At 32.6% G+C, this 20,146-nt stretch overlaps 1 protein-coding gene across 1 annotated transcript in view; it reads right to left on the reverse strand.

Annotated features, from left to right (window-relative positions):
* Nucleotides 1-20,146, reverse strand: part of LOC115884414 (out at first protein) — a 241,385-nt gene that overhangs the window by 153,070 nt on the left and 68,169 nt on the right. The gene's annotated exons all lie outside the window — the stretch shown is intronic.

Raw genomic sequence — 20,146 nt, forward strand, 5'->3', positions numbered from 1 at the left:
AGTGACCATATATCTGGTAGTAGTTTATGTCACTTAAACACCAAAATAATTAGTTTTTTGCACTACAATAATAAATAATACCAAAAATCAACCGACAAAATATGAAACGGAATCTAACCCAATATCTAAGTATGTACAGCTGATGAAGTAAACAAAAGTCCGCCCCAGGCTGATCTTTTAAAGAACGGCAGTGATAAAACCTACAATTCCATATATACGAGGCGTTTCGGAAAAAATAAGGATAGGAAAACACTAACATCTTTCAAAACACAAAATACACTTAGATCCATTTTAATACACACTAAACCAATGAACGCTGGACAACGAACAAAAAATGTAGTATACAAAATACCATGTGAATGTGATAAAATGTATATTGGTGAAATATCTAGACCCTTAAATGTTCGAATTAAAGAACATAAAGATTATTTAAGAAAGGGCGCCTTTCACAAATCTAAGATTTGTCAGCATTCATGGGACACAGGGCACAGAATAGATTTTAACAACGCAAAAACTATAATAAAAGAAGCGATAGCCTCTAAAAGAAATATAACAGAGGCGTTTTTAATACAATCTAATAAAAATAAATGTATTGCTCATGCATCTGTAGATGTTAGTAATGTATGACAATCGCTACTTTGATTTTTAAACAACATAACATAAATAAACATAACATACGTAAAAATTAAAAACAAATTAAAAAATAATCATACAGAAAGTTTGAAGCTTTTGAGTTTTACCTTATTAAGTAATTGTTATCAAGAAATAATTGTTTATTTTGAAGTTTAACTTGATATAATGTCATTTTAACAGAATGTCAATTGACATTTAACCAAATAAAAATAATTTTTTAAACCAAATAAAAATAATGAAAACCCAAATGAAAACTTAAATCAGCGTTTTTCCCGAACCTAAAAATCCCAAGAAAATCAAAAATTTTAGAATAATTTTACTTATAAAATGCCAGCGATCTTCATTTCATACCCATCGCTGACACCTTTTTTTAGATAATATTGTATTATTTGTAAATATAATTTTTCGAACATTGATACTTGCAAAATATACATATAAATTTTGTGATTGCAAATAATAATACATCACTATTAGTAGATATTGAATGTTTTTTGTTAAATTAGATCGATTTTCAAACCACAAAATATATTTACATTTTAAAATATATTTACATTTTAAAATATATTTACATTTTACCCATTATCTTATGTACCTATACATTATTTGTACATTGTAAAACATTTGCTGCATTTGTATGGTTCATAGTTTATTTGCCAAAGTATTTATTACTATAAATAGGTATATATGTTGTAGTTATTAACTGTATATTATGTATATTTCATGTAAACTATATCATTTTTAAAATACAAACCAAAAATCTGAGGAATAATTATGTTTTCCATGTATTCTACAACATATTTATTAATCCGTTATATCTAACTAGCGTGATGTCATAAATCTCGCCCGTAGGCTGATGTTTTAATAGAAGGCACTGGTTGTATATATTGTGTATTGTTATCATTGCGTCTATAATTTGGAGTTTGTATTTCGTTTAATATTTTGTCAATAAAATATGGTGGATAGCCGTTTTTTATTAATGTATTGTTACGGACCCGTGCGGACTCGACCTAACCTAACTATATGTCCCGCTTTCAGATGACCTTAACATCGCATTAGTACATACGAAAACATTCGAAACCTTCTCTATGCACCTAACGATCTTCAATCATTCGAGAAATCTTTAGCTGTGGGTATAAAAGCCGGCGGCTGGGACCTGTAGAGGGCAGACATAAATAGACGAGTACAGTTGACGCGCTAAAATTCAAAATAAATTCTTTCTAGATAAATAGTTATAAATCGTTTGTAAATAGTTCTTTAAGTCTTTTATCGTTATTGTTTTTGTTAATTAGTGTTAAATAAATTGTGTTTAAATAAATTGTGACTTTCTATCCACACAGAACCGACGAAAAACGTAACAGTATTTTTTTTGTTGTTTATATCTCTGTTTAGTGAATTGTCGTCTGAACATATTATTTTTGCCCTATCTTATAAACTTTTAATAACACCTTTTTTACACTTATACTGTAATTAGATGTGAAAATTAAGAATCTGTCTGATATTTGTGGGTTTTCTGTAAACATCTAAAATTAGTTTAGTTTGAAACTTTGACACTAAAACATCTAGAAATGGCAAACGATTATCTCTCTTTACTTCTAAAGTAAATTTAATGGTTGGTTCGCGGTCGTTAAACTTATATAATGTAAAAAAATATCTAGTTCAGAAACGTTATATTGCCATATTGCAAAAATATCAACGTAACGCAGCCATATTACAGCTTTTTTGAAAAACTATTTATTGGAAGTCAGCTATTTAAAAATATTTTTTTTACAAGAGACAAGAGAAACAAGAGACAAGAGAAAATGCAGTAAATACTAGAAAGACCATTTTATCCTTTTTGTACTTTTTCTTAATTTTTTTGTGAAAGTCAAATGTTAAAGCACTTAGCAAAACATAGACACCCAAAATCTGATTCAAATCGGAATAATGGTTCTTAAAATATCTCAAAACATGTGTTTATTTTTTTAAAGTTTTGTATAGAGGTAAATTCAGTTAAATAAACTTATTTTCATTCCAAAAATATGTAGTAGTTCTATGTCCACGGAATATTGGGATACCCGGTATAATAGCATGATATTTTTAGTAGAAACTTATTGAAAATGTTTATAATAGAAAATTGATCAAAGAAAAAATCACTATACAAAATTACCTACCCATTTGTTCGATATTTCTACCAGTCAGCGAACATTTTGTCATTGTGCTGAGCTCCCTATTATTATTATAGGACACAATAGGGATCATTTAATATGCAACGTAAATTGAATAACTAATTCAATATCGGAAAATTTTTCGACGCTCAATATTTTACAGAATATTAATTCTCGTTTGTTGGTCGTAACAATGAAAATGTACCGGGTGTTCAACTAAGAAAAGCTCTCGCCTGTATCTCGGAAAGTATATAAAGCATACCACGCACAAAAACGGTTGCTCGTAGCGATTTTTACCATTGTAAAAAATAACGGAAATGTATATTTTTTCACTCAGTAGTTTTATACAGGGTTGTTCACCACATACGACACGGAGTATTGTAGCTAAACGATGAGATTTTTACAAATTGTAAGTTTTGGGTTCGATGAAGGACTATTAGAGGTACAATTTAAAATAATTTTACAAGATACAGAGTGTCCCAAATAAGTAAAAAATATCAAAGTATTATGTAAAAGTGTATTTTTTTAAATGGAACACCCTGTATATTATTACATTTTTAGTTTCTACGATTAAAATAAAGGTAAATTTGATTAAGGTTTATTATACTTAAACCTTACCGTTTTTGAAATATTTTCAATTTTGTGAAATTGCAGTAAACATTTTAAGGCTTCATTCCTCCAAGGGTATCAATGTTTTTAATACTAAATATTTAATGAAGTTTATTTACTGATCAGTTATTGTGTTGCAATAATAAAAATAATACTACCTTATACAGAGTGTCTAAAAATTTATTTTAAATAATTATTAGCTTCAAACGGCAATAACTTGTTTAATTTAAATGGAACACCCTGTATATTTTACGAGAATCAGATGCACAATTTAATTGTCTATCAAATTATATTATACCATTTTTTACCTATCTCTTTAAGTTTCCGTAGAAAATGCATTTTCTTGTAATTTAGAACTTATTTATCAATATACCCATGGACTATTGATATTTTAGATTATTTTTAAAGATGTACCATTTTTAAAGAGTACAGATACTAATATTGTCGATATAATTCGTTTATTTCATTAAAAAATAAAAAAAAACTGTTTAAATATTTGTTAAAGAGGACCAATTAATATGATTCCAGTATTCAAACTACATTAACTGACTGTTAGCGTTGATTAATAATAATTGCTCCAAATACTAAAAAACTGAATTTTGTATGGGCATTAGACAGTGTGATAAAAAGTAACACCTTAAAAATGTTATTTCATTTTTTAATAAATGCTTATTTATAACAACAAAGACTTTAATTTGATAACTTATTATTATATTGATTTCTGGCTCAAAAATCCACATTTATTTATAATAATTTATTAACGAACACAATTAAGTATGTCATTAATTAGTATATGGGCGGAAATAATGGTGTTATATTTAATTAATGGTATACTCTTTTATAAAGATTTAAATAGTTTTCTTTTTGCATACAAATGGGCTAGTAATATTATCGTTTTGCTAAAAACGATATTACTAGTCTGTACATTTTGTACATTTGTTGTTTTAAAAACAATCTAAAATGTCAATATTCCATGGGTATATTGATAAATAAGTTCTAAATTACAAGAAAATGCATTTTCTACGGAAACTTAAAGAGATAGGTAAAAAATGGTATAATATAATTTGATAGACAATTAAATTGTGCATCTGATTCTCGTAAAATATACAGGGTGTTCCATTTAAATTAAACAAGTTATTGCCGTTTGAAGCTAATAATTATTTAAAATAAATTTTTAGACACTCTGTATAAGGTAGTATTATTTTTATTATTGCAACACAATAACTGATCAGTAAATAAACTTCATTAAATATTTAGTATTAAAAACATTGATACCCTTGGAGGAATGAAGCCTTAAAATGTTTACTGCAATTTCACAAAATTGAAAATATTTCAAAAACGGTAAGGTTTAAGTATAATAAACCTTAATCAAATTTACCTTTATTTTAATCGTAGAAACTAAAAATGTAATAATATACAGGGTGTTCCATTTAAAAAAATACACTTTTACATAATACTTTGATATTTTTTATTTATTTGGGACACTCTGTATCTTGTAAAAATATTTTTAAATTGTAGCTCTAATAGTCCTTCAACGAACCCCAAACTTACAATTTGTAAAAATCTGATCGTTTAGCTACAATACTCCGTGTCGTATGTGGTGAACAACCCTGTAGAAGTACGGACGAAAAGTTATTACCTTTCAAAATATTGATATGTAGGTGGCGCCCCCTACAAATAGGATTCATATTGACATCAAAATCAAATATATCTTGTCAAAAAACTCTCCGACACCAATTTTCATCCAAATATTGACGTTGCTTCAGAAATTACTTGAAAAAAATCGAACTAAAAATCAAACTTCTACACCCTGTATCTCCGAAACTAAGCATTTTAGGCCATACGTTTATACGAACTTTTTTACTTATTTTTATCTGCAGAATATGCTGCCGAAGTTTCCGGAATATAGTTCGGACCACCCTGTATATAAAATATCTAAATACAAGAACAAGAACATTTTGGTTTTTAGCAGATACGTCTATTATAAATCGTTAACGTTCTGTTGAATTCTTTTTAAGAAATTTTTTATAAAATTTTTTGTAATATTATGGCATAGTACATTAAAATTTCCATTACAGTAATTGAATTGCTGTAAAATGAAATTATTTTTTCTCAACACAGTTATCGAACCTATCCGTTTCCGTTATTTTTATCAATTTTCCATGAATTTATCAAACATTGCCCGTGAGTTTAAGCGGGTTATAAATCGTTTAAAACGTTATTAAAAAATTACGCGCCGACTTTTAACCCTCGAAAGAAAAATATTGGGCGTCAATCGGAAAAAAACAAAAACAAATTGACGTTTGGGACGTTCGATAATTGATCGGGACGTGTCCGTTCGTATTTTTTTCGGAAAAATGGCGGACGTGGGCCATTACTCAATCCGGCTTAACACTGTCGCGTTGTCGCCATACTGATTAACAAATGAGATACGCAATTTCGGTTCGTGGGGTCCTATTATGCCGTAGGCTTTGAAAGCTTTGAACAATTTTCCCGGAATTTTTCTATTTACGTTCAGTCTATTGGAAGAATTTAGTCCCTGAAAAAATATTTTTTTTGCCTAAAATTTACAAGATACAAAAAGCGTTGGAGTTAACATGATCGTTATCAATAATTTAATTTGAGTCTATTGCTAAACGTAGATGTATCATTCAGTCACTCAGACCAAATTTGCAGTTAAATTGTTTGACTTCTGAGTCTTTTTTTAATTAAAAATTAAAGCCCTTATCTGTCTATTATACGAAGAAAAACAAAATGTTGCTATCTTGGCGATAATTTGAAAGACCCTGTGGAATGGTCTACCAAAGTAAGAAACTTAAAAACCACTTTTTCATCAAGATATATTTTTTCTCGATAGTTGGTTTATTGATTTATCTCAATAGTTTTTTATTTCTTTGATATATTCGCTTTGGAAGAAGGTAGTAACAATTAATAAGAAGTTTAGCATTAAGAGTATGCCTTTCCTTTTGGTTCTAATCAATGCACCTCTATTAAATAGAGTATTTATAGTTAAGTCACTGGTCTTCGAAAAGTCATATTATTATTGTTTGTTGGCAGTTATTCTAGCAGAGATAGTTTTAAGTCCTAGAATATCGAATATTGTTGCTTTAACTGAACATAATAGAGATGAACTTCTGGATATAAATATGGTAGAGTGACAATTTTTCTCCACGCGTCGCTGATAGTTAAAGAAGAAAGTTACAAGTTTCATCTTAGTTCAGTCATTGGGGATCAAAAAAGGAGCCTGCTTGGAAAAAAGTCCGGAAGTTTTGAAATTTTATAGGTTTATAGGTTTTGGGGTCCCTAACTCAAATCCATAAAATGCACATTTCCAGACTTGCCGCCGGCGCCGCCATCTTGCCAATTTGGCGCTTAAAATCGGTATTTTGTGAATATCTCGAAAACTATGCGTTTTTCGTAAAAATTTGAAGGGAGCAAAATTAAAGAGAATAAAATTTCCTATAAAAAAGGTTTTATGAAAATTTTCGCTAAAGTCAACCATTTAGGCACAAAATCCCTGGAAATTTTACGATTTTGCGTAAAAAATGATATATGTATAGTCGATTTTCCGGAATCAAATGTCGATTAGGGCTCACTAAAACTAGTTTAAGTTTAGTTTCTTCAATTTTGTCATAAACAGTAGCGTATCATTAATTCGCTCATTAATTTATGAATAATTAATTGTCGTGCTGGACAGCATTCATTGCGTACTTACCACCAGGTTCAGCATTGGTCTGGTTGTACCAAAGATGCCGAAGAATAGGGTTGGAAGAAAACAAAAATAGGCATTACTCCAGTCACAACCTTGGAAGATCCAGCTCCAAAATCCCTATTGACATTTTTATCCTGTAAATGCAAAACCAACAACTATAGTGAAGCCTGCGGATGCAGAAAAGCAGAACTAAAATGTTCAATGATTTGTGCATACTGCAATGGGAAATCCTGTGACAACATCACTGAAGTGTCACTCGACGAATCCGATGAAGAGGAGTTGGACTTGCCTGTAGATATCCCTCTGGCGGGTGAAGATGAAGAGTTGGACGTATTGAGAGACCACCCCGATGAGCCCAGCACAGCAGACACGATCGACTTTGACAGCAATGAGCTAGATCCGTCGGGCTTGTGCAGATAAGTTAAAGTTTTTAATTTATCTAATGGAGTAGGCCTCCGGGGAGACCACGTTAAAATAAACGCGCCATATACTTTATTTCTTGGGTGGTGTAGAAACAAGTACACATTTTCAATAATTAAAATTAATTACTCATAAATTAATGAGCGAAATAATGATACGCCACTGTTTTATGACAAAATTGAAGAAACTAAACTAAAACTAGTTTTACTGAACCCTAATGGACATTTGATTTCGGAAAATCGACTATACATAATATATCATATTTTACGCAAAATTGTAAAATTTCCAGGGATTTTGTGCCTAAACGGTTCACTTTAGTGAAAATTTTCATACAACCTTTTTTATAGGAATTTATTCTCTTTAATTTTGCTCTCCTCAAATTTTCGCGAAAAACGCATAGTTTTCGAGATATTCACAAAATACCCATTTTGGGCGCCATCTTGGCAAGATGGCGGCGCCAGCGGCAAGTCTGGAAATGTGCATTTTTTGAATTTTAGTTAGGGACCCCAAAACCTATAAACCTGCAAAGTTGCAAAACTTCCGGACTTTTTTCCAAACAAAAAATCCCCAATGACTGAACTATCTACTCTCCTCGTCTTTCTGACTCCTCAAAGACGATGTAGAGTGTAGAATGTTGAGGAGGGGAGTTAATCACCGCGACCTTACAGATCTATAGTGTGTTTCCCTTACTTGAATTATAACGACTACAATTCATCATACAGTCTCAGGGCTTTAACAAAAGCCAGTATCTGAGACGGCTCCACACAGTCCAGCTCTCCATCCTCGACATCAGCCGTACCAAAGTTCATGGCACGAACGGTCGTCGTCTCGGCGCACTGAATGATAAGGTGTTCTGGTGTTTCCCCATTTTCCCCACAGAATCTGCATTCGCCTTTGTTTCTCAGCTTTAGCCTACTGACATGTATGTTGAGAACAGAGTGTCCTGATAGAAACCACGGGACAATCCGAAGATTGTTTTTACTTAAATCAAGGAAAATCTTTGATTTTTCTCGGTCGTAAGTTTTGAGGAATTTTTTCGAGTGTCTTAGACCGTTGCACAGTGGTTCCCAGATAGGTCATTACTTAAAAATATTAATTTCAAAATGTTTACATGAAACTATTGCTAATACTTTTCTTATATTCCCCTGTAAACGATACATAATAAATAACAAAATCAAGTAAGCCTAGTTTAGCGCTTTTTTTTATTAGAAATGTCACATTTTTGCTACTGGTATCGAGCTGACATAAACAGTTTTCAGATAACGCCAATTAATTACTTATTTTATTAAAATTGATAAAAGCTGTTGCCTTTTCTGTAATGGACGTTGGAAAAGAAGGTAAAAAGAACTGTTTTTTCTTTTTTGCACTTAATCAAACCTAAGTAATATTAGTTTATGGCAATTTATTTGAAGGCAACAAAAATAGTATTTTTACATTTTTGCTTGTCACTCTACTTTCCCTTTCAAATCCTCTTAAACGGCATGATAATACTTGTTGCTTAAAGTATATTGCATATAAATTAATTGCCACTGGCTACCGCGAATTGCCGCCGGATCTTATACCGGGTGGTTAAAGATTGACTTTTTGTCTTAAAATAAAAGTAACTTATTTTTTCCTCTTCGTGTCAACTTATTTCGTGGACACACTGTATATCAATTGACAATAAAATTGTATTTATAAAATAAAACAACTGTCTCTTTTATTTTTTCAACATTTAAAATAAATTTGACCTCTTCAATATGAAAAAACATGTACATATGTGCAAACATAATCTGTAACCTTTCCGAATAGTTAGAACTTAAAATGCAGATCACACGAACTGGGCCCAATTTTTTTAATACATATTACATTAAGTTTTTTATATACATTCATTTAGCATTTGTTATCAGTTTCTATTAAAAAGGTGCAGTCAAGCTATATCTAGATATCTAACAGTTATGACCGAGTAGCTAATTAAGGGGAACCACTGTGCGTTGGGGAATCCCATTCCAGGTTACGGATAGAGTCTTCCAAGTTCTTGAATTCCGCTTTTAGTTGGTTTCCGCTTGGAAAAAAACTCTAGACGTCAACAAAAGATATACAGTGGCGGCCAAAAGTATGGAAACTTTGTACTTTTTAAAATATCACAGAAAATATTGCTATGCTGAAACTCTCAGGAATATAAATGAACGGCTTAGGCTTATCAGCAAATAAAAGTATTCCAAAAATTACACAGCGAAAAAAATCTGTTTAGCAGTTTTTGTAGGAGAACAATAGATTTCTTATGGCCAAAAGTATGGAAACCATAAATAAATACATTAAAATTATTTAGTTTAAGCTGATAAACGGTACGATTTGCTTCAGATAAATATAAACATCATGCCTAAGTCTAAATATTTCTCTATGGATTTAAAAAATAAAATAGTTGAATTATACAAGAGCGGTTATAAACAAATTCAAATAAGTCAAAATTTAAACATTTTAAAAGGCACCGTTTCGAAAATAGTTCGTAAATTTAATAAAACAGGGAACGTTTCAACAGCTTTTAAGTCAGGAAGACCAAGAAAGTTGTGCAACAGGACAATGAAGGTAATGAAGAGAATATCAATGGGAGATCCAAGAAAAACATCCACAGACATTTCTCGAGAAATGGGTGAAAGGGGAATATCGGTGTCTGCACACACGGTGAGAAGAAGGTTGGATGACATGGGACTTTTTGGAAGAGTTGCGGTGAAGAAACCACTAATATCAAAGAAAAATAGGATGGCCCGCTTTAAATTTGCTCAAGATCATCTCACTGATCTTATCAGAAATAGAATACTATACTGTTTAGCGACGAAAGCAAGTTTCAACTGTTTGGTAGTGACGGGAGACGTTATGTCCGAAGACCAAAAGGTACACGGTACAGCCATAAGTACCAGATGCCCACAGTAAAACATGGGGGTGGGAGTATAATGGTATGGGGGTGTTTTTCTCGCTCAGGTGTTGGTCCTCTTGTTAAAATTGATGGGATAATGGACCGTTTTTTGTACAAAGACATATTGGAGAATAATATGCTGCCTCATGCTGATGAAGAAATGCCACTCAGATGGTTGTTCCAGCAAGACAATGATCCCAAGCACAAATCTCGGTTTGTTTAAAATTGGTTAAATGAACATAATGTTCCACTAATGGATTGGCCCTCACAGTCTCCGGATCTTAACCCCATAGAAAAAAAAACAGAACGGTTCTGGTCCAGTTAGTGGAGTGTTCACTCCTTTTCTAGCTAGATCATTAGCTTTTTCATTGCCTTCGATCCTTTAGTGAGTGGGTACCCAGAGTAGGAGAGGACATTATTTTCTTTGCTTAATTTGTTCAGCTTCTCTAGGCATTCTTTGACCAACTTCGAATTGATGGTTCCTGAGTTTATCGCGTTTAGTGCTGCTTTACTATCGGATAACTCGTCATAGGCGATACTGAGACGGTGATATAAAAAGGATCCAAGAGAATAGGAAATTTTGAAATAACTATCAGATAATAAACTAACGAACTTCGTCAACTTTGTATATTTATTCTGTACAAACACGTTCCTTTAGTGCTTCTTAAAATATTCTTTTACCTTCCACTTATGTCAAAGTTCTCCGACCTTCTTTTCATTCCAGGCATCTAAATATACTTAGCAGCACTCTCTATGCTCTCTAACAAAGCGACAATTTTTCTCCACGCGCCGCCGATAGTTGAAGAAGAAAGTTGCAAGTTTCGTCTGCATCTCCTCAGAGGCGACACTTTATTTAACTTTGCCGATTTACACTAGCGACGTCCTTTTGACAAGTTTGGAAACTGTGCCTCCGGTTGCGTCGCTCGGGGGAAATATTTATACTCCGCCAGAGAAGATTTCGCGTATTATACAACTTTAATTTGCCGTGTTTTATATGTCCGGCTTTATTCGGAAGTCTTGCAAGATATTTTTGCTTTGAGATAAATGAAACGACAAAGTACGAAGTTATTTTTCTGTCATGTTTAATTATTTTATCTATACAGGGTGAGTCTTAAATAAGTGCAAATATTTTCAGGGCTGGTAGATCTCGATAAAAGAAACATATTTTCTCTTTACCGTTTTTTCAAATAAATCTAAAATAACCGATATATTTTACTTTGAAAATTTCCCAAGAAAATATTTTTTCCTAAAATTTTGAGAACCACTGGATCTTTTTAAATTTAATCTACTATCTACGAGTATATTGCCATATTATCAACAAATTATATTTTTAACTAAAAACTAAGAAAAAAAAATTCCAAAATTTTTTTGAAAAAATTCCAAATTATCAAAAAAAATATCGCTAAAAAACCTCCTAATCGTGTTTCTGGGGTGCGAAATATTCTACCCCTAAAAATATTTGCATTTATTTAAGACTCACCCTGTATAGGGTCGTCCACTTTATTGAAGCAGGGTTTAAGACAGCACTCGATGTTCAAACTTAACATAAATTGCAAAATAAAAACACTAAATCACCACAATACACCAAAACACTTTCGCTTTTACAATGCACGCGCGTTTCGCTAACCATGTTAGCATCATCAGCAGATGATTATAACTTATAAGAGGAAATTGCAAGTATCCAATCCCTCATTACCAAAATTGTATGCTTTGCTAAAAATTCATAAACCGGACAAGTCTATGCGCCCAATTGTTTCGGCTGTAGATTCTCCGACTTATAATTTGGCAAAATGGTTATCAAGGGAGTTTGAAAATTTACCTGATCATGGACCTTCTTTCTCAGTTAAAAATAATATTGAATTCATTAACAAAATTAAAGATATAACATTGCATGAAGGTGAAATTTTGGTCTCCTTTGATGTATCTTCGTTGTTCCCAAGTGTTCCAATTCCTCATACTTTAGGCTATTTGAAGGAATTACTGAACGCAAATGGTCTCGACAACAAAACTGTGATTGAATATATTGAGCTTACATCGTTATGTATGAAACAAAACTGTTTTCAATTTAATAACAACTTTTTTGAACAGCGGGAAGGTACAGCAATGGGTAATCCATTGTCTCCATTTTTGGCTAATTTATTCATGAGCAGGTTTGAAGTGGAAGCTAAGAATCAGTTTAAGTATTTTCCAAGAGTATGGGTTAGGTATGTGGATGATATTTTTGTTGTTTTTGACACACATTGAGACACCATAGATAATTTTATTTCTAAGTTAAATAATCGTTTTCCTTCCATTAAATTTACGCATGAAATTGAGAACAACGACAGATTACCATTTCTAGATGTATTAGTTATTAGAAATACTAATAATTGCGTGGAATTTGATATCTATAGGAAAAATACCACACGCTGATATATTCCTAATGAATCACATCATAGTGTTGAACATAAAATGGCTAGTTTAAATTTCTTAGTTCATAGATTACTTAGTTTCCCACTTTCCAACGAAAGATATGAAATAGAAAGAGATTACATTAGGAATGTAGCTGAGTGTAATGGATATTCTCCTTCACTAGTTGATAAATTAATTAGAAAACGTAGGTATAGGTTAATGATTTCTGGAAATTCGACTTTTCAAGTGGAGGAAGATACGTCTAAATATTTTTCGATACCGTTTGATAGAGAGGTCTAAAAGGAATTTTTAAGAATGTCAATTATAAACTTGTGTATAGTGCTAATAATAAATTACAACAATTATTAGGTCTAAAAGGAATTTTTAAGAATGTCAATTATAAACTTGTGTATAGTGCTAATAATAAATTACAACAATTATTAGGTAATCTAAAGGATAAAACACCTCCACTGGAAAGGTCGGGTATTTATGAAATTTCTTGTAAAGATTGTAATCAGAAATATGTTGGGCAAACTAGAAGATCAATATTAACTAGATTTAAAGAACATTTAGCTCAGATAAGATATGGTAGACCGGATCAATCTTGCGTTGCCGAACATATTGTTGATAAAGAACATTGTATAGATCTTAATAATTTAAAATTAATTAAACAAGTCTCAAATTACAGGCAATTAGATGCATATGAAAGCATCAGAATTAAAAAATGTAAAGATAGTATGAACAGAGGCAATGGTCCAATTCCTTCAAGTTCTTTGTTCCTACTACTCTAGTGGCGGAAATCTAACTGTTACGCTCGGTGGGCTCTGACTCGGTTGGCTAGATTTTGCCACGCCCACTCGGTGCCCACTGAGCGAGTATATAAACGCTCAACTTGTAGATTGTACTTTAGTTTATAATCATCTGCTGATGATGCTAACATGGTTAGCTAAACGCGCGTCCAGTGTAAAAGTAAAAGTGTTTTGGTGTATTGTGGTGATTTAGTGTTTTTATTTTGCTGTGTAACACCAAAGGTTCCAACCCTCAACTGTAATTAACATAAATTGGCAAAAGATCTAGTAGGTGGAACACGCTACTGATTCTAGCTTTAGACAAATAATATAAACAGACAAATTGTTTCATCTTACGGGAATTTAGTAACAAATCCATGCTTGGACATTGTGAGACTATACTTTTATTAAAGTAACGCAGAAATTATCTGGGATGGAACGTTTAAAGTGCATCACGATTTTTGAAATTTACATGGAATGAAAAGAGGCTAGAAAAACTTTGTCGTAGGTGGAAGGTAAAAGAATATTCTAAAAAATACTAAAGATATATGATATATTTGTGTAAAAAATATATAAACTTAATGAATTTAGTTATTTTTTGAAAATGATTTCCGTATATTCTCTTGAATAATTTTAATAGCACTATATCCCTGAGGAACTAAGAAGAGGGCCGGACGAAAAAAATCAAGAGATAAAAATTGTTTAGAGATGACTGGAGATTTTTAAAATAATTTTTATTTTAAGCGAAGATAGTGGAGTACCAATTCTTCGAAAATATTTAATGTAAAACCCGTATGGACGGCCCTGGTTGAAATAAATAAAATTGTTTGTACATCAGAAAAGATATTTTGATGCATAGATGATGTTTATCAAGTTTCCTGAAGATACCTGTAATAAAATCAGAGTTATTATGAAAGTTTTTTTTAGAAAATTTTACCACACTGCGTATCTCAGAAATTGGGATGTATTAGGACATACATTCATATGAAGTTTTTCTCTTAGAATAGGTCTCCCTTAAATATTAGCATGTCATTAAGGAACACCCTGTATTAAAATTTTAAATATTCCATTTATTTATCAATCTTTTGTACGAAGGCTTATTTCTCCAACCGTCTTGTTTCTCTAACTAAATCATTCGCGATCGCTAATAACGAGCATCCGGAACTGCTCTGGCTCGGTTCGGAACGGGCTCCAAGGACGTTCCAACGATGCCATAAACCATACCGCGGTCTCGTTTGGGGCCCCGCTATTTTTCTCTTAATATTTGCCGGGAGATGCGGCCGCAGACGCTCGGAGACGAGGAGAACACTCCCCCACACCCCGTCGCTATTCGCCTACCCTACGCAATTTCCTACCCTTAATTTAAACTGATGTCTGGTGTACATCGTAAATTTGCCCTAATATTTCCACACAGCACCCTCTTAAGGAAGAATTCGGTCCTCCGTCTGGAAAATAGGAATATTATGGTCGGGTTTCGACGTTGTATTGTTGTTGTTGGTCGTAGCATTTTTATTTAATTCTGCATGATTTGAAAAATGACTCTTAAACAGCCTCTACACTATGCGGAGAACTCTTCGAAATAGGCCAAGGTCGCATTTTGCCGCCCAACTTTGTCGCATTTCGATTTATTTCCAGTTGTCTTGACCCACTTCGGTTTGCCTCCACCTACTTTGGATTCTTAAAAGCGCCTGAAACTACTCGAAAGGAGGGCGTGGTTTTTTTTGCGTTCCTGTTGCCTTGTTCAATTTTGTTTCGTTTTGAGCTATTTCCAAAACGTGGCGGTATCTGTACCCGAGGCAAACGATTTTTTTTCATAAATCTCAGTGAAATAAGTAAACCTAGACGTTTCTAAAATAGCTGTGGTTACGATGATATTTCGTTAATTACAACTCGTTTTATGTTGATATATATTACACAAAATTAATATTTGAACCCGCGTTTATAATATGTAGAGTAGATATTTAAGAACAAAGCTTTTCACACACCACAACGTTTCACAATATAGTACGATAAATATAAGCCCGTGTTATAAAAATTAATTCCCATATTTTCTGAAATTGGTCGAGACGCGCCGCGATTGGTTGATTGGTTTTTATTGTTAATCTGGGTTAACAACAATCTGGGTAAAGTACAAATATTTCCAGAAATATTTCGTAAAACATCTTGGGGATAGTGTAGAGGCTGTTTTAGAGTGGATTATATATATTTTTTGAGGTGTAATTGGCTTGTTCTATACTACGACTTTCAAAGTTCCATTGCGACCGTCTTCTGATCTCTAGGTGACATTCTTTAGTCCAATCCTTCTTGAAAATTCAGAAACGGTAAGAACTAGAAAAAAAAAGTTCAAATAAAAGTTGTGGAGCGTCAAATTTTATATAGAAATGATCTCTACACTTTTTTATTCAGATCAAAATTAACCGAGATAGGATGACTAGAAGCTAGGGGATGATAGTAGAAATTTAAAAAAAAATTACAAGTTTGCTGAAAAATTCTTATATTTAACATTTTTATTCAATTTGGATAATTATAATAATTTTCAATTGAGATTTTTTTTTTAAATTCATCCCGAGAAGGGCTGAAAAATATAAATAAAGTGTTTTTTCCAAATTTCAGAGAATCGGAAATGACTTTGAAAAAAATGTTTCATTAAAAGCTGTCTCCCAGCTTCTAGCCACCCTATCTCGGTTAATTTTGATTTGAGCAAAAGTAGTATAGAGACTATTTTTATGTAAATTTGGACGCTTTACAACTTTTAATTAAACTTTTTTTTTGTAGCCCTTACCGTTTTACCGAAATTTCGAAAAAAATAATTTGTGTGAGGTGAATTTAAAAAAATCTTTCACAATTCGTTTTTAGATCTTTTAAAGTAACTTATATCACAAATTCCTTCTTACTTTTTACCAATCGTGTTTGAAGGCCTATTTTCCTGAACTAATCAGTAATGAAATAAAATTAATTTTGTTACTACCTTTGCCTGTCATACGTCACATTCAAAAACAATTAAACATAATGTTGCAGTATAGTTTCTCTACTAAACCCTAAAATGGAATCTCTTTTTCTTCTGGTACATCAAGTATAATCTAAATTATTTGAAAAAAAAACTTGTACCGTTTATTTAATCTTAACAAGAAGCAGAGTCATTTCGTTTAATCCGTTTAAACAGAAATGTCAGCTAATCTTGATAAGAGCTCGTTACATTTTCTTGGCATACGCTTTGTCTCTTGTTCTTCTTCAGAACTTATGTTTTCCATTCCTGTTAAACTGAGAGAAATTTAACTTTTAAAAAATACTCATCAAACTTTCAGGAGTACAAAGTTAAAATTAACAATGATTTATTAAAATTTTATGACATCCTAATGACTAACATAACAGAGCTATTTTTTTTGAAGTGAAACTTCTTTACGCGCGCTGGGAGTAAAAATTCATCGCCGTGACACACAAGCTAGTGAGACGACCGTGACACACAAGTGCGAGACGAAAAGTGGTAAGGAGATGTAAAGTGGTAAGGTTAGAAATACGTAGTGACGCGACGTGTATTTGTGAGCAGTTCACGTGCTTATCAAAGAGTGCTTATATAAATTTCGTGAAAGTAAAAAACTATTTGTTACATGTAAGAAACTATTTTTACGCGAAAAAAACTATTTGTTACACGTTAAAAATTATTTTTTACGCGCAAATTTTTTTTTTTAATTCATTACTTTTTCAACATTTCAAACTACATTTTTTCAAACATATCCTTCAAATCCTTGAATTTAATAGTTGTTAGTAAGAAGTTTGTAAAATCGCTTTTCTGGGGCTTACTCAACCGGGTCTCACAATGCAAATTCACCTCAACTATCCATTTAGTTGGTCATTGGCAAGACTCTCATTGTACATGAAAATAACAAAACAAACATTTACTGATCTGGATAAAATTGATAGTTAAATAGTAAAACTCACCCGAGAGTACTCCGCCCCCTAGCCATTGGTATTCTATTCAATATATCCCATTCCATATCTTCCATCTAATTCAAATGTTATTCGGATCTATTGGTTAATCTTCAACAACTAGCTGGTGTCACCAGAAATAAGTATAGGGGCTTTCCCCGGACGCAAATCTGCAGCTAAACAGATTCGCATCCTTAATAGACAAAAAGACTCGCATCCTAGTAGTCAAAAGACTCGTATCCTTCGCATCCTTAATAGCCATAAAGACTCGCATCCTTAATAGTCATAAAGACTCGCATCCTTAATAGTCATAAAGACTCGCATCCTAATAGTCAAAAGACTCGCATCCTAACAGTCAATAAGACTCGCATCCTAATAGTCAAAAGACTCGCATCCTAACAGTCAATAAGACTCGCATCCTAATAGTCAATACGACGCGCATCCTAATAGTCAAAAGACTCGCATCCTAATAATAAAAAGACTCGCAACCTCCAAATGTCAGCTCTGTGACTAAACACAACACAACACTACTTTACAGCCGGCCGTCCCGTCTACTACTGACTGACCTGCCGCGCGCCGGCAAGCGCCTCCTCCTAATCGCAAATATTTACATCGCTTGCCAGTGAATCATACTATTTTCTCTAATCGACTTTCAAATTAACAGAGTGTTCTAGCATTACTAGATAAATAAATAGAGAGTTTCCGAATTATAAAACCATTATTATAACCAACTTATTTTCCAAGTTTTACAAGTTTCTCTTCAAATATGCGCACATAGTGCACACACATTTTTTTTTCGTTATACAGGAGTCTTAAATAAGTGCAAATATTTTTAGCGTCTATCAGTTTTTTTGCAAAAAAGAACTCTTAAACGTGTTTAAAAACAATTTTAGATTTTTTTTTAATTTCTAGTTAAAAACATAATATCTTTATAATATGGCAACATTAGGTAGTAGATTAAATTTACAAGACAAAAAAAACAAAACCGAAAAGATCAAGTGGTTCTCAAAATTTAAGCGAAAAATAATATATTTTTTTTAAATTTTCAAAGTAAAATAACTCGATAATTTTGGACTTATTTGAAAAATGGTAAAGAAAAATAGTTATTTATGATATACGGCGGAGTGTCCCCTCCCTTCGAACAAAATAAAATCACTTTTAGCACACATATCATACACAATTTTTTCTACAAACAAGTTTATGCTCGTATACAAGGTTGTTCACCACATACGACACGGAGTATTGTAGCTAAACGATGAGATTTTTACAAATTGTAAGTTTTGGGTTCGATGAATAGAAGGACTATTAGAGGTACAATTTAAAAATAATATTACAAGATACAGAGTGTCCCAAATAAGTAAAAAATATCAAAGTTGCATTTTTTTAAACGGAACACCCTGTATATTATTACATTTTTAGTTTCTACGATTAAAATAAAGGTAAATTTGATTAAGATTTATTATACTTAAACCTTACCGTTTTTGAAATATTTTCAATTTTGTGAAATTGCAGTAAAAATTTTAAGGCTTCATTTCTCCAAGGGTATCAAAGTTTTTATTTTATCGGTAACATAAAAAAGCAGAAATATTTTGAAACATTTTACCGTGGAGAGTTTTTAAAATACGGCTGAAATTTTCCAAATGAAGAGAAAATTTATGTTTATTAACATTCAAAATTTTAGAATTTAGAATGAGTGGGAGGGGGGTTAATCACTTCGACCTTACAGATCCATTGTGTCCCCCTTTCTTGAATCATAACTCATCATACAGTCCCAGGGCTTTGACAAAAGCCAGTATCTGGGACGGTTTTATAGAGGGTAGTTCTCCATCTCCAATATCAGTCGTACCAAAATTCATGGCACGAATGGTTGTCGTCTCGGCGCACTCAGTGATGAGGTGTACTGGTGTTTCACCATCTTCCCCACAGAATCTGCATTCGCCGTTTCTTCTTAGTTTCAATCTACTGAGGTGTTCATTGATGAGACAGTGTCCTGTTAAAAACCCCGTGACAATCCGAAGATTGTTCTTACTCAGACCTAGGAAGATCTGTGATTTTTATTGATCATAAGCCCTCAGAAACTTCTTCGAGTGTCCTAGACCATTGCAAGATTTCCATTCCAGGTTGCGGATGGAATCTTCCAAGTTCTTGAGTTCCTCCTTGAGTTGGTTACCACTTGGAAAGCAGAACGGTTCTGGTCCAGTTAGTGGAGTGTTCGCTCCTTTTCTACCTAGATTATTTGCTTTTTCATTGCCTTTTATCCCTTGGTGAGCAGGCACCCAGTGTAGGAGGACTTTGTTTTCTTTGCCTAATTTATTCAGCTTCTCTATGTATTCTTTGACCAATTTCGAATTGATTGAGACTGAGTTGATCGCCTTTAACGCTGCTTGACTATCAGATAAGATGGCTATTTCTTGTTTCCGATAGTTCCTATCTAAGATAAGTTGTACGCATCTCTCGATAGCGTAGATTTCTGCCTGTAGGATACTAGGGTAAGTGCCCATTGGTTCGAAGTAATTAGCTCTCGGCCCAAACACTCCGATCCCTGTTCCCGTATTGGTTTTGGAAGCATCAGTATACCAAGTTATGGTATGGTCTTTTAACTAAAATTCTAAAAATTCTAAACATT

This window comes from Sitophilus oryzae, unplaced genomic scaffold (assembly GCF_002938485.1).
Source record: "Sitophilus oryzae breed Bouriz unplaced genomic scaffold, Soryzae_2.0 scaffold_247_pilon_pilon, whole genome shotgun sequence".
In the NCBI taxonomy this organism is placed as follows: domain Eukaryota; kingdom Metazoa; phylum Arthropoda; class Insecta; order Coleoptera; family Curculionidae; genus Sitophilus; species Sitophilus oryzae.